A 14,468-nucleotide genomic window follows, 5' to 3' on the forward strand; every position below is an offset into this window, starting at 1 on the left:
GCCGTATCTTTTTGGAATCAGATAATTAATTTCAGACGCAAAAAAACCATATGGCCGGAAGACGTTCTGCGTCACTGCATCATACTGAACCATCTGTCCACCAAAGCGTATGAACACGCCAGAAAAGGACTGCTCAAGCTGCCTGGGAAAACAACCCTCCGAGAATTCATCGGAGGTGCGAGTGGAGAAACGGAATTTAATTTCTTGATTAAGCTGCGTTTAAAAGCACAGAGCGAAATTCTAACCCCGCCTGCTTCAAGGCTTTGCCCCCTCATCGTGGATAAGTATAAAACCAAAGTTGCAGTACAGCAAACAGCAAGATTCTTTTGTAGGCCATGTTGACGCAGGCACGGAAGACACGGCGAATGAGCCCGTGCTGGCGCATTCGCTGTTGGGCTTCGTCATAAATGGCCTGTCAACATGGTACAGAATTTTAGTGTCGTATTTTTTTCTTCACAAAGGGCCTCACTGGTACTCAACTGGCGCAGCTGGTCCGAACAGTAGTCAAGAACGCGGAGTAATCAGGATTCAAGGTCGACAGGTTCGTTGCCAACAACCACAAGACAAATGTTGGTGCCATGAAAGACCTGTGTGGAGGATTGCTAACCTACAGAATTGAGCACCCGGTTGAGCCAGAGAGATTTTTTTTTCAAGTTTCGACTGCTGCATCATGCTGAAAAACATGAGGTCTCAATTTTTAGAAAGAGAAATTGGCCCAAACGGAGAAATATGTTCCAGTTATTTGAAAAAGTTCTATGACTTGCAGAAAAAAACTCATTGTTAAGCCTGTCAGAAAACTAACCAGGAAGCACGTCTATCCAAACAATATTGAAAAAAAATGCATGTCGGGCGTGCATTAGTAATTTTCTCTCCCAGTGTAACAGTGGCCTTAGAATTTTTTAGAGAGCAAGCAGGGCACAGCTGCGACGCCCCCTTTGCGGCAGCAAGACCAACGATCGCTTTCATGCAAAACATTTACCGCTAGTTTCTGCTGCATGACACGAGCAACACCTCACAGTACATTCATCAGAGCAACCCTGGTGTGCGGCACTACGACAACCTCGAGGACAGCCGCCTCGAATGGCTCGAATTAACTTTCCCCGTGTATATGGAAGAAAAAAACAAAACAGGGCAACCTCCACGAAATTTTTTTTTCACTGCAGAAACAAACGAAGCGCTTCTCCTAACAACGTACTTCACGGTAGCTTTTATTCGGCATTTGCTTTCAAGAAAGAACTTTTGCTTTGTGCTCACCAGGAAGCTTAATAGTGACCCTATTGAATATCTGTTCTATACGTTGAGAAGATCACTGGAATTGAATTACACCCTGGACGTGCGGTCTGCAATGTCAGGCCTCGAGAATCTGCTGAAAACGGGAATAGCAGCCGGGCCTGAAGGCAGCAACGTCCTACACGAGCAAGAGTCCGGACCAAGCAATGCGCTCCCTGCTGTAACCCGCACACCCAGGGATCCATCTGAGCTTTCACGTGGCGCCACAGACGTTGTCAAGCGTTTCAAAGTGAAAACTGTGCCAGCCATCTTGCCAACCCTGCAAGTCACGGCCACCGTATATATGGGCGGCTACATCGCACGTGTTGTAAGAGAACACATCGATTGTGATTACTGCTGTCAAGTAACGAGTGAAGTTCCCAGTAGCTAGCCGCTGCAACAGCTCACCAAGCAACAGGACAGAGGCGGACTTCTGTACCCCTCCGACGAACTTCTCTACGTCCTTGAGACGCCAAGAATGCTCGCTAGCCGTGCACTGCAGAAGAGACCGAATCTCCAAAGGCCCCTGACATCCTTGCTAAACGTAGCAGTCTCAGCGTTGGTAGATTCAGCACTTTTGAAATGCGCGATGGGCGATGACCAGCATCGCCAAGGCTTGGCTGAACTTGTGTGCTCCCGTTTCATCAAGCCCTTACTTGTTAACTACGCCTCAACTGCAACTGACAGAAGTGATGAGGGCAAAAACTTCACTCTAAAACCCTTGCAATATACCAACACATTATGGATGCAGAGTATTACACATAGCGACAGTTCCTGAGAAGTCAGCCGACAGGATGAACCCGTCAGCCTAAAGGGCTTCCATCGGTGATAATATCTGGCGTATAACGTCCCAAAAGCACGATATGAATATGAGAGACGCCGTAGTGAAAGGATCCAGAAACTTCGACCACCTGGGGTTCTTTAATGTGCGCCTGATTACAACCACACAGGCCTCAACAATTTCGCGCAGAAGACAGGCGCGGGCTCGGACCCTTGAGAGGCAACACGGCTCCCGACCTGGTGTATTCTACGTAGATATAGCAGGGCCTTCGCCCACGGGATTCTACACGGCCTCTGTAGTTCACCGGGAAAAGCATGTCAATGGGCTCTCGTTCCGAGCACAAAATCCAGAGCGCGCTGAGGAAGTCGCGATAGCGCTTGCTGCTGCGGACCCCAACTCGAAAGTTATCATCACGGACTCCCGGAAAGCATGTACTCATTACTTGGTAGGAGAGATGTCCCCCCTAGCCAGCCAAATTCTAAAACGAACTCTCGCTGATCCAGCCCCGAAACGCATCGTATGGGCTCCTGGCCATCAGGGCTTACGAGGTAATAGGCCGCTGACGCGGCCGCCCGAGCGCTTACCCACCGGGCTCCTCACCTTGGCTCTTATGACTCGGAGGCCAATGCACCGCTGCTGCGGTTCAAAGAAATTCTGACCTATTATCGCGACACTCACCGCCTTTACCCGGCTCCTGCAAAGGGGCTGAGTAAGGCGGAAGAGCGAACTCTAAGGCGCCTGCAGACAGGTACTCTACCCTGTCCTGCAATCCTAAAACATTTCGATGCGAACACAGATGGGCGGTGCCCACACTGTGGGGAGACGTGTGATATCTTCCACATGGTGTGGGCATGTCCGAAAAATCCCCACCTACCCCCTTCCCCTACCCCTTCCCGAGAGGCATGAGAGACTGCCCTCATCAACTGCTCATCACTATAGAGTCTCAACGGGCTCTGGTGAGACGGGCGCGAGTAGGGGCCTCGTCATGCGGTGTCCCGGACTAAGGACGCCGACCATGTAGCGGGGTCATGCTTAGGCCCCGTACCTCTCTCTTTTGTAATAAATGTTTTTCATCATCATCATCAACAATTTCGCCTCCATCGAAAATACAGCCGCCATGGTCGGGATTCGACCCGTGACCTTCTGATCATCAGTCGAATGCCATAACCACTATAGGCCACCGTGGCGGGGATGTCATTGGTGATTCCATATATGCCACAGTGCCACATCCGAAACCCGTCAGCGACATAGGAAAATGCTTTTGCTACCTTCATGAGGCCGTGTATGCCGATACAGCCATCTCCAACAGCTCGCCTGGCATTCAGCGTACCAAGCGTACCTCGTTTTGAATACCACAGTCCTGACTCCCGTCGACATCAGTGCGTCTTCGTAGTGAAACACAACCGGTGACTTTCTTGCGACATTGCCTTCACCTTGCGTCTGTAGCGAAAAGCAGAACAAGAAATTGGGGGACCCTTAAGCTTCGCCTTTGAGTGTTGAACGCGATAGCGATTTCTCGCTCCTAATGCACCCCCTACGTGAGCTCAAGAGAATCTGCGCACTGCGATATGCGCCGTAATGGGTCGAACGCTTTAAACTAGGAGCAATGATGGGAAGCCGGCTTTAAGCCACCAACTCTGAATGTTTGTAATGGGTGGGCCTTGAAAACAACCCCTCGTTTCGCAATTCACATCTTTCGACGCCTGACGTGATTCTACGCTTCCGCCACGCAATATTGAATGTGCATAATCACCGGCTACAATACGCGGATTTTTATCACAAATCGCGGCTTTATTACGTCAATGCCAATGACTACGTTCCTTCTGGGAGGCTGTCACGCACTGCACGGAACATCGACGAGAGACCACGTTCCGGCACCATCCTGGGTGGAGGCGGCTGAGCTAGCGGGGCCTCAGGTCACCTTGTCTCGGCCACCTTGAAACCAAAATAAAATTGTCACTTACTCACTAGAGCTTAAGCGCCTTGTGCGTAAAGAAACTTCAGTTGTGTCGCGTCGGTGGTTCAGTCATTCTTTCGCCGGCACTCGCACGCGTCGGACGCAGGAATCATGGGCTCCCGCGGAGCGGCAAAGGCGGTCCTTAGTGGCCGCGGAAACAGGATTACAGACGAAAGTGACAAGGATTTTGAGATCATCTTGCCGTATCTGCCAACAGGACGTATTGTTTTGAACACAGTGTTTTTGCACGGTGATATTCGAGTGAGGCCTCTCAAGGTCGAAGATTTTCGAGATGCCCTGGACAAGGACGTCCCGACGTAATTGCATTGGGCGCCTACCAGATCAACCATGTGTGGGCCGTCACCTTTAACAGCCAGGAGGTGACGAAGAGGTTGACTGAACTGAAAGAACTCCAGGTCAAGGGACGCTGCTGCCTCGTTATCGACCCTCAGGAGCAGAAGGTGAGGCTGCGGCTTCACTGGCTGTTACACGGCGTTTCGGACAAAGATGTCCGCACGGCGTTGGCAGCGTTCGGGAAAGTTACAGAAGTGACCCGGGAACGCAGGCGTGTGGAAGGGGTAAATGAGAAGAATTCGACGACCACTATCTGTCAAGAAGACTGCTGCCTCTACCACACTCCTCGCTATGCAGGGCCCAAGCTGTTACTCTCCGACTGCTACAAACAAACACTTACCCGAGCCCTGCGGCACTGCACACAATGTACCCTGAACGGTTTCCAAGCCCGGACTGCCCCTGTGTGGTGGTTATGCGGACTTCGAACATGTACTGTGGGGCTGCGCCTCTGCCGGTCCCCCTTTCACCCAAGAGGAAATGAAGCGACTCATCAAGGCCCAGGACCAGACCTCTCAAATCCTGGCCGTCCAGAGGGCCCGCGCGAGGGCCGTCAGGTTTAACCTGATGGTCCCCGAGTGGGCCTAGCCAGGTGACGCTGAGTTTACTCGCGTCTATTGTGGACCGAATAAAGTTGTTTCACTCACTCACTCACCCGCACTGTTTTCATTAAGCTGAAAAGCGGTATGAAAGTCGAGGACCTACCTCATCAGATACGAGTCGCCGGTGAATTAGCCTTAGTGGTAGCCTCAGGTCGGCCTATGCGATGCCTGCGTTGCAGCGGAATAGGACATGTGCGTCGCGAGTGTAAGGTGCCTCGGTGCTCTCGCTGCCGGCGTTTCGGGCATGGGGACGCGGAATGCGTCCGTTCGTACGCCGCAGTAACCGCGTCAGCGGAGGCCGCAGATGCGTCAGAACACATTATGGACGTGACAGAAGCAGAGGACGCGGCTGAAGGTTGCGGAGATCAAGTCGCAGAAAATTTGAACTGCATATCTGCAACATCAGTAGACGAATCTACACCGGCACCGGTGGACACTCGACCAGGTTGTGCAGCTGTATCGACCGAGACAGCTGACAATGCGGTGACAGACGCAGGCTGTGAAGTAGCCGGAGCATCTGCCCATGCGTCGGAGCAAGGCCAAGTTGTCGATGGTGCCTCCTGTAGCGTTGGTTTCGACATGAAGATAGACGGAAACACGTGCAACGCCAGCCGCGTCTCTTGGCCCAGCGGTGCCGTTCCAGCCATTAAAAGACCATTGGAAGAACCTGTGAAGACGGGAGACAAGAACAGTGCAAGTAGCGTGGATGATGATGAAAAACATTTATTGTAAAAGAGAGAGGTACGGGGCCAAAGCATGACCCTGCTACATGGTCGGCGTCCTTGTGATGAGCTGTCGAGGAGGGCAGTCTCCCATGCCTCTCGGGAAGGGGTAGGGGAAGGGGGTAGGTGGGGATTTTTCGGACATGCCCATACCATGTGGAAGATATCACACGTCTCCCCACAGTGTGGGCACCGCCCATCTGTGTTCGCATCGAAATGCTTTAGGATTGCAGGACAGAGTAGAGTACCTGTCTGCAGGCGCCTTAGAGTTCGCTCTTCCGCCTTACTCAGCCCCTTTGCAGGAGCCGGGTAAAGGCGGTGAGTGTCGCGATAATAGGTGAGAATTTCTTTGAACCGCAGCAGCGGTGTATTGGTCTCCGAGTCATAAGAGCCAAGGTGAGGAGCCCGGTGGGTAAGCGCTCGGGCGGCCGCGTCAGCGGCCTCATTACCTCGTAGGCCCTGATGGCCAGGAGCCCATACAATGCGTTTCGGGGCTGGATCAGCGAGAGCCCGTTTTAGAATTTGGCTGGCTAGGGGGGATATCTCTCCTACCAAGTAATGAGTACATGCTTTCCTGGAGTCCGTGATGATAACTTTCGAGTTGGGGTCCGCAGCAGCAAGCGCTATCGCGACTTCCTCAGCGCGCTCTGGATTTTGTGCTCGGAACGAGAGCCCATTGACATGCTTTTCCCGGTGAACTACAGAGGCCGTGTAAAATCCCGTGGGCGAAGGCCCTGCTATATCTACGTAGAATACACCAGGTCGGGAGCCGTGTTGCCTCTCAAGCGTCCGAGCCCGCGCCTGTCTTCTGCTTTCGTGCGTGTGCTTATCCATGTTACTGGGGAGTGGAGCGACCGAGAGCATATGCCGCCACAGTTCCGGAATACGCTCCGCCTCCTCTGCAGTGCAAGTGTGCTGTATATGTAAGCGGTTTAGCAGGCGGCGCCCGGGAGCCGTCTGCACGAGCCGCGTATATTGATTCATAAGGTGGGCCTCCCGCAACTCCTGGTAGGAGTTGAGCACACCTAACGCCCTCAGTTTGGCGTTGGAAGTGGCCACCGGGAGATCCAGAGCTCGTTTAGTAGCCTTACGAATGATGGCATCTATTCTTTCGTCTTCTTGCTTGTTAGTGCGAAGGTATGGGACGGCGTAGAGGATTCGGCTAGTCACGAAGGCATGCGCGAGCCGAAGCGCGTCTCTACCCCGCAGACCACCCCGCTTGTTGGAAACGCGGTGGATCATGCGCCCTACCTGTTCACCTATTCTCTTGAGTTTCGCTATAGTGGAGTCCGGTCTGAGTCTGTGGTGAATGAACAGGCCCAGAATTCGGAGCTCCTCCACCTCTCTGATGGGAACCCCAGACAGGGAGATGTGTATGGCTGACTTATCTCTTGGATTCGCTCTAACGTGCAGAAGCTCTGATTTGTTTGGAGCACATTGGAGTCCACAATCGTTGGCATACGCCTCGACTATGGATGCGGCCTCCTGAAGGCGTTCCTGCATTTCACCAAGGCTCCCTTCAGTGGTCCAGATTGTAATATCGTCGGCATATACTGCGTGTTGTGTGCCTTCCACCCTGGCCAATTCGCTTGGAAGGCGCATCATAGCAATGTTGAAAAGGAGTGGTGATAACACTGCTCCCTGTGGGGTACCCCGTGTTCCCAGTAGCGTGGAAGAACCACCGGCAAAGACGCCGACTGGCAGACGCACCAGCATGAGAGCAAGAGCTGGTGGCACCACGGTATTTTTCCACTGTGAGCCAGGCCATAGGCACATCAAGGGGATGTGTTCTTTTTGTTACAAAACTGCCAGGATTAGTCATAGAAAATGTCTTTTCTTGCTCTTCAGGCCGAGTAGTATGGTGTGATATTGTTTATTGTGACACTGAATGGCGCATTATATGTGTTTATGCTCCAACTATTGGCCAGGAAAGATCGGGTTTTTTTTTCCAATTTACGACAACATACGTGTACCGGTAGGAAACTCTTATTGGTGGGTGATTTCAACTGTGTCTTGAATGAAAGTGATAGATCAAGCAGGCGCAACGTTAAAGATCGAAGCAGTGATGTCCTGGCACAGGTGATTATTGAACACGAATTAATAGATGTAGCGGAGTGTTTTCATAGCTCCCGAGATGTGAAGTATATACCCACTTTCAAGGCACAAATAATGCCCGATTGGATCGACTTTACCTTACTGCAGATGCGATATCCCAGTGTAGCAGTTATAATGTTGTCCCTGTTTCCTTTTCCGATCACTGTCTTGTAAAATGCAATATCGGGTCAAAAAAAGAAAGGAACGCCTTCTCTTGGGAACAGTGGAAAATGAACTCTAACCTCTTAAGGGATGAGTCGTGTAGCGCATCAGTTATTAAAGAAATAAGTAATATTAACATAACAGCTCTTGAATGTGAAAAACCTGGAGTATGTGGTGACGATTTGCGGAGTATCAAACAGAGGATAGAGGTATATGAGGAGGAACGCTATCGCGGAGTGCTAGTGCGAGCCAGAGCAACATCAATGACTGTGGATGATCGCCCGACGAAGTGAGCGCTTGGATTAGAAAAGAGTCATGCCAGACGAAATCATATAGATGCCATTGAAGTCAACGGTATTGAAGTTTCAGACAATGAGAGCATAGGACGAGCTTTTGGCAAACACTACGAAGGACTCTTCGCTGCCACGCCCATTGATTCAAAGGCATTTAAGCAGGAGTTCCTTAGCAGAATGCCGAAGTTGTCAGATAACACCAAATCAGCTTTAGAGCTATCTATAACGCTAACGGAAGTAGAAAGGGCTATAGATAAAATGAATCCTGGTAAATCTCCAGGGCCGGACGGGCTTAGTGCTTCGTTTTATAAGGAGTTCAAAAATGAATTATCCCAAGTACTTGCAGATGTCTTCAATCAAGCTTATAAACCTAATGGCCTCCCTAGGTCATTTAGTGAAGCACATACAGTTTTGATACCTAAGACAGACCACTCGGAGAAGTTAAAATTAGTTTCTTCGTATAGACCGATATCACTAATTGTGATTACAAAATTTTAATGAAAGTACTAGCACGGCGACTTCAAGGGGTAATCAAAGAATCGGTAGGGCCTCACCAAACATGCGGGATTATGGGACGCTCCATTGTGACTAATATACACAAGATGCGCTGCGTGCTCGAGTGTAGCGAGGCCAATCAAGCAGGAGTAGCCATTCTACAGATTGATCTCGAGAATGCTTTTGATTGTGTTTCCCACAACCTTCTGTTTGCCATTCTTGACCATGTCAACGTTGGTTTTGTAATCAGAGATGGAGTATCTATGGCATACCGGAACTGCACAACCCGACTGGTAATCAATAAGACGCTAGGAGATACAATTAACATAAAGCGTTCTGTCTGTCAGGGCTGTCCGCTGAGTCCCCTACTTTTAAGTTTATATATAGAATCGTTGTGCTTAGCAATAGCTCAAAACAGTTGCATTCGTGGCTTTAGATTACAAGAATCCGAAGTTAAAATTTTGGCATATGCCGACGATGTGGCTGTTTGTTGTATCGATCAAGATAGTGTTACCACTACCATCAGTGTGGTTAAAAGGTTCGGCAAGGCAACTGGCAGTCTAGTAAACTGGGGAAAGTGTCTGGGTTTCTGGCATGGAGAGTGGTCGTCAAAACCAGACTATTTTGCCAATGTTAAATGGGTGACCACACCTGTTAAGTACTTAGGGGTGCCACTGGAATTTTATAAAGATAATGAGAACTACTGGCAAGAACAAGCGAAAGAAATCCGGACGAAAGCTAATAGATGCAACGGTAATCATCGGTCAGTGTTTGCTAGGGCGACTGTCTGTAATCTTTTCTTTGCCTCAAAACTTTGGTATGTGATGCAAGTATTGCATTGTTCAAGGGCAAACATACAGAAGTTCCATCGCATCTTCGCAGTGTTCGTGTGGGCTTCGAACTGGGAGAGATGCAGTCGAACTAATCTGTTTCGAACCTATTTACGACTTGGCGTATGAAAAGATGTGTTAAACCAAGCACGGAGGGCTTGGTTTAACACATCTATTAGATGTGTTAAACCACATCTAATAGATGTGTTTCAAGAATGTAGATCAAGAACCTATTTACGCCAAGTCGTAAATAGGTTCTTTTTTTTTTTCGCTACACAAGGGACACTTTCTTACGTACAGTGTGCCAAATGAGACTGATGCGGGCTTTACCTGGATATGTGGTTAGCACGAATGACATGACCGGTGCTGTGCGCGGGTATCTTAAAGAGGTTATTCTGAGTGTACGGTTTTTATCTGTTAGATTTTCCAATGAATATTTGTTTTCAGTGACTCGAAAGAAGTTGTACAAAGATGTATGCGATGTTGTTTTACCTGAACCGCTGTACCGTGCCATGTACGCTGGAGGTGAAGGGAAAGATGTGCTTAAACGAGTGAAGAGAATGCAAGTGGCTCCTGGCGCGAAGTCTTTCTTTTTCAAGCTGCACACAGGTACATTATCAGTCAGGACATTTCAAGCAGACCGTGGTTTTTACTTACCTTGGGGGACAAATTGCCTTATCTGTAAACAACCGGAAAATATTGACCATGTTTTCTTACATTGTTGGGAGGGAGTATATTTTTGGGATGTACTTCAAAGGGCGGTACAGAAAGAATTACCTTTAAAATCATACGGTATAAGATTTCTGCCAATAGTGGACGAAGAGGGAATGCCTTTTGATTTGATTATGCTATGTGGACTTCACTGTTTATGGCGGGCCCGTATGGCAGGTTTCTATCGCGATCAGGATGCACGGCCTGCACGAATGTATTTCCGTGAATGTATGGGCCAAGTATGTTGAACTGCAGAAAACTGAGGAGATTTTACCTGAGTGGTTGTCGAGGGTGGAGCCCTTGGCAGCACTTAAGGAATTTTAAATTTCTGTCGGACTGCTACTGCTTGTTTTTGTTCTGCTTGTGGTTTGATGTATGCGCCTGTGAACAGCCAATAAAGCAAAAAAAAAAAAAGTAGGTGGTTCAGTGGTAGAATACTCGCCTGCCACGCGGGTGGGCCGGGTTCGATTCCCGGCCGACGCAGTTTTTTTTTGCTTGTTTTTTATTTTAATTTTTTTGTTGGTTTGTTCTGCTTGCCCAGGTAACGCTGTAACATGTTTCTCTTTTCAACGATCCCTATTGGATCTTTGTTTTTTTCAGCAACGCTAGTTAGATGAATCGTTTGTGCTGTTAATATGGTCATTAGATGTCGACTGTGGTGGACTGCAGTGACGCCTCTGGCGGTGTACAAAACGTTCTTGCTGGCTTTACAAACACTATATTTGCTCAAATTTTGAGCATTTTATTATTACTTATGCTAGTCGAAAGCAATTTGACTTAACAGGACTGTGTGAACGTGTTCACTGGTTGTACTCTTTGAAACGGTTTTTGCATTGAAGTTAGAAACAAGGAGGAAACTTTCACCATTGTTCGCAGCTCACTTGCGCTTCCTGGGAGGTCGCTATTTGTGTACACCGAGTGCAAAACATGTTGACGGCATACTTACCTGGTGTCGGGGCTACCGTGATCAACGAGGCGGTGCCCCCAGGGTGAGGCGCGGGCATTGCACTGCGCCCGTGCTGACCCCTGCCACTACCCCAAACTGGGGCAGATGGGGCATGCAATTTTTGGTAGTGGGGGACTGCGTTCGCGCTATCCCCCTAATATCGAATCAAAGAATAGACATAACCACTCTATCACAAAATTGCGCACACCGACCACCTGTTGCTTCGTTAGTGTAGTAAACACATTACCGTAGAGAAACGTAGTTTACTATGTTCCCTGCGACGCGGGCATTGTCGGCGCCATGCCCTCCTCCCGCTCGTCTCCTAGCGAGGGCACGCATGCAATCTTTCGCCCTGAACTCAGGCACTGCTCCATGCTCCCTTCCGTGCTGCCGCCTTCCTCTTCTAACCACTACGACCACCACCCTCCGCCCCGACCTCGTTCGCTTCTTGAGCCCCGCCTTCCGCGTGGGTGCACCGGTCGCTCGCGCGCGAAATTCAAGCAACTCGCTGGCAGAATCCAGAGACTTCGACCACCTGGGGTTCTTTACGTGCGTCTGATTACAACCACACGGGCCTCAACAATTTCGCCTCCATCGAAAATGCAGCCGCCATGGTCGGGATTCGATCCCGTGACCTTCTGATCATCAGTCGAATGCCATAACCACTATAGGCCACCGTGGCGGGGATGTCATTGGTGATTCCATATATGCCACAGTGCCACATCCGAAACCCGTCAGCGACATAGGAAAATGCTTTTGCTACCTTCATGAGGCCGTGTATGCCGATACAGCCATCTCCAACAGCTCGCCTGGCATTCAGCGTACCGAGCGTACCTCGTTTTGAATACCACAGTCCTGACTTCCGTCGACATCAGTGCGTCTTCGTAGTGAAACACAGCCGGTGACTTTCTTGCGACATTGCGTTCACCTTGCGTCTGTAGCGAAAAGCAGAACGAAAAATTGGGGGACCCTTAAGCTTCGCCTTTGAGTGTTGAACGCGATAGCGATTTCTCGCTCCTAATGCACCCCCTACGTGAGCTCAAGAGAATCTGCGCACTGCGATATGCGCCGTAATGGGTCGAACGCTTTAAACCAGGAGCAATGATGGGAAGCCGGCTTTAAGCCACCAACTCTGAACGTTTGTAATGGGTGGGCCTTGAAAACAACCCCTCGTTCCGCAATTCACATCTTTCGACGCCTGACGTGATTCTACGCTTCCGCCACGCAATATTGAATGTGCATAATCACCGTGATTTTGTGGCATGTCACCTGCTTCCCACCCAAACGGCCCGGGCTCAAATCTCACTCGGACCAAAAATTTTATTATTAATTTCATTTGCAGTTTTTTTTTTCGGTCACGGGTGATTTTTCGCTCACATCCAACGACGCCGTCATGGACGCCAACGACGGATTTTCTGCGAAACGAGCTCTCGCACGCTATCACGTTAGTAATGCTGCTACATTACAAAAACCAACTCTTTCATTCCCACGCTCACTCGGCCGGATCGCGCCACCACTGCCTTCTTTGTCGTCGCTGCCTCGGCACACCAGCACGCGACAACGGCAGGGCTGCCCCGCAGCTTCCCCTGCAGTCTTGTTTAGACCAGTGGAGCCTCTTTTGCTTTGTTCGACATGGCTTCGTGAAAGATAGCGGTTGAAGTGGATTGATGGTACCATTTACAGAGGCTGCATATACACAAAGTTGGTTGAACTGCGCGCGGCAGTAGTATGTCTCATAGATATTCGATACAAATGAAGCAACGCACTTGAATCCTCTGAAAGTTGCCTTCTTGTCTGGAACTCGTGTTTCAAGCTCCAGGCGTGCCTTCGTATAGCCTCTCGATTGTTCTGCTTGCCTAGATCTCATTGCGTGCCTCATCAGACTGCTCGTCTACCCACAATCTTCTTGCACCCTAAATCTATGCGCTTACCCGAGGCTGCGAAATAAGATGGCGTCGTTCCGAAAACGTTCAGGTGATGCCAGCTTGACCACACGGTTTCATCCCGGTTGCACGCTGTGACCACATGCTTTCATCCTTCGGGTCACGGCCAAACACCCTCACAGCTGCCTTGATCAACGAACGCTTGTACACGATGATTTTCTTAGTTGAAGAAAACGAAAAGGAAGAGGTCACAAGAAGAATTCCTATCGGCAACAAATTTCCAATCTATACATAACGAGGGTCTCACCGAAGTCCCAAAGAGTACTAGGTGTGTTGAGTCGGATGCTGACAGGTCGTGGTGCGTTGAGGAAAACACTGGCGGTGTCGATGTAGCGAAGGCTCGGAGTGTGGTGCAGTATATGGTAATTCTGGTACTGGCGTCTGCCCGACTGGCAGAGCTGCAGACTGATTCGACAATAGGCTGCTGAGACGGGCGTTGTCGACGTTTCCAGGCCCTCGAACTTGCCCATTGGCTTGAGTCCGAAACCCAACGGCAAGCGTGCACACTATTTGCCCAAGATGATGACGATGATGATGATGATCCTTGTTATTCTGGCACACACCCATAAAGAGGGATCGGCCAAGACTTCGCCTATATCCCGTAAAACGATTTCCCTTTGCAGCACTTCTTTTCCCTCCAAACTCTTATGATTTTTTTTTGTTTCGGTTTTGTTTCGGAAAGGGTCTTCGGGCACGACATGAACATTTGATCAACGACACACACCATAAGTCCGTGATTTCGTGTACACGATTCATTACAGAAACTCAAGAACTGCAACGACCGACGTTATTCCTATAATAAAGCATTATTTGTTCAAGTACCTATCGCAGTTTATTTCTTCATCACTATGACGAGCGATGCATGATGACTTAATATATTTATCACTAACAATAGCACGTATTTCAAAGCGTCAAGAGTGACGTCGCAATCGCATGGTGCATCAATGGATATATGATAGCCCGTGGTATTTCAGGTGCAAAAACCACGACATGATCGTAAGAGTCGCCGTAGCGGCAGCACTGCATTTTCACACATGGTGTCAGTGACGTCGGCAGAAATTTCTTTCGGAGGGGCGGGGGGCACGCCCTTGATCCGACATAGAGTCTGGGCAGGTATATGTGGTCGAGTATGTGTCATTTTGTGCCATGTATTCCATGGTAGCAAAAATTTCCTGACCAGGGGGGAGGGGAGATTGCACGTGCCCGGTCTGCCACCCACTCGCTACGCCACTACATGGTGTCCTCCACAATGCAGCTGAACCACGTTGTAGAAATAATGCCCGAAATTGAGTTCGCGCTTCTTTCTTTTTAA

At 49.6% G+C, this 14,468-nt stretch overlaps 1 protein-coding gene and 1 non-coding gene across 2 annotated transcripts in view; both read left to right on the plus strand.

Annotated features, from left to right (window-relative positions):
* The window catches only part of LOC119167286 (peroxisomal ATPase PEX6), a 95,380-nt gene that overhangs the window by 15,568 nt on the left and 65,344 nt on the right, over nucleotides 1–14,468 (plus strand). The gene's annotated exons all lie outside the window — the stretch shown is intronic.
* Nucleotides 11,206–11,369, plus strand: LOC119168841 (U1 spliceosomal RNA). Its single transcript, XR_005109515.2, has one exon. It is a non-coding gene; the product is annotated as a U1 spliceosomal RNA (small nuclear RNA).

Source organism: Rhipicephalus microplus, chromosome 6 (assembly GCF_043290135.1).
Source record: "Rhipicephalus microplus isolate Deutch F79 chromosome 6, USDA_Rmic, whole genome shotgun sequence".
Classification (NCBI taxonomy): domain Eukaryota; kingdom Metazoa; phylum Arthropoda; class Arachnida; order Ixodida; family Ixodidae; genus Rhipicephalus; species Rhipicephalus microplus.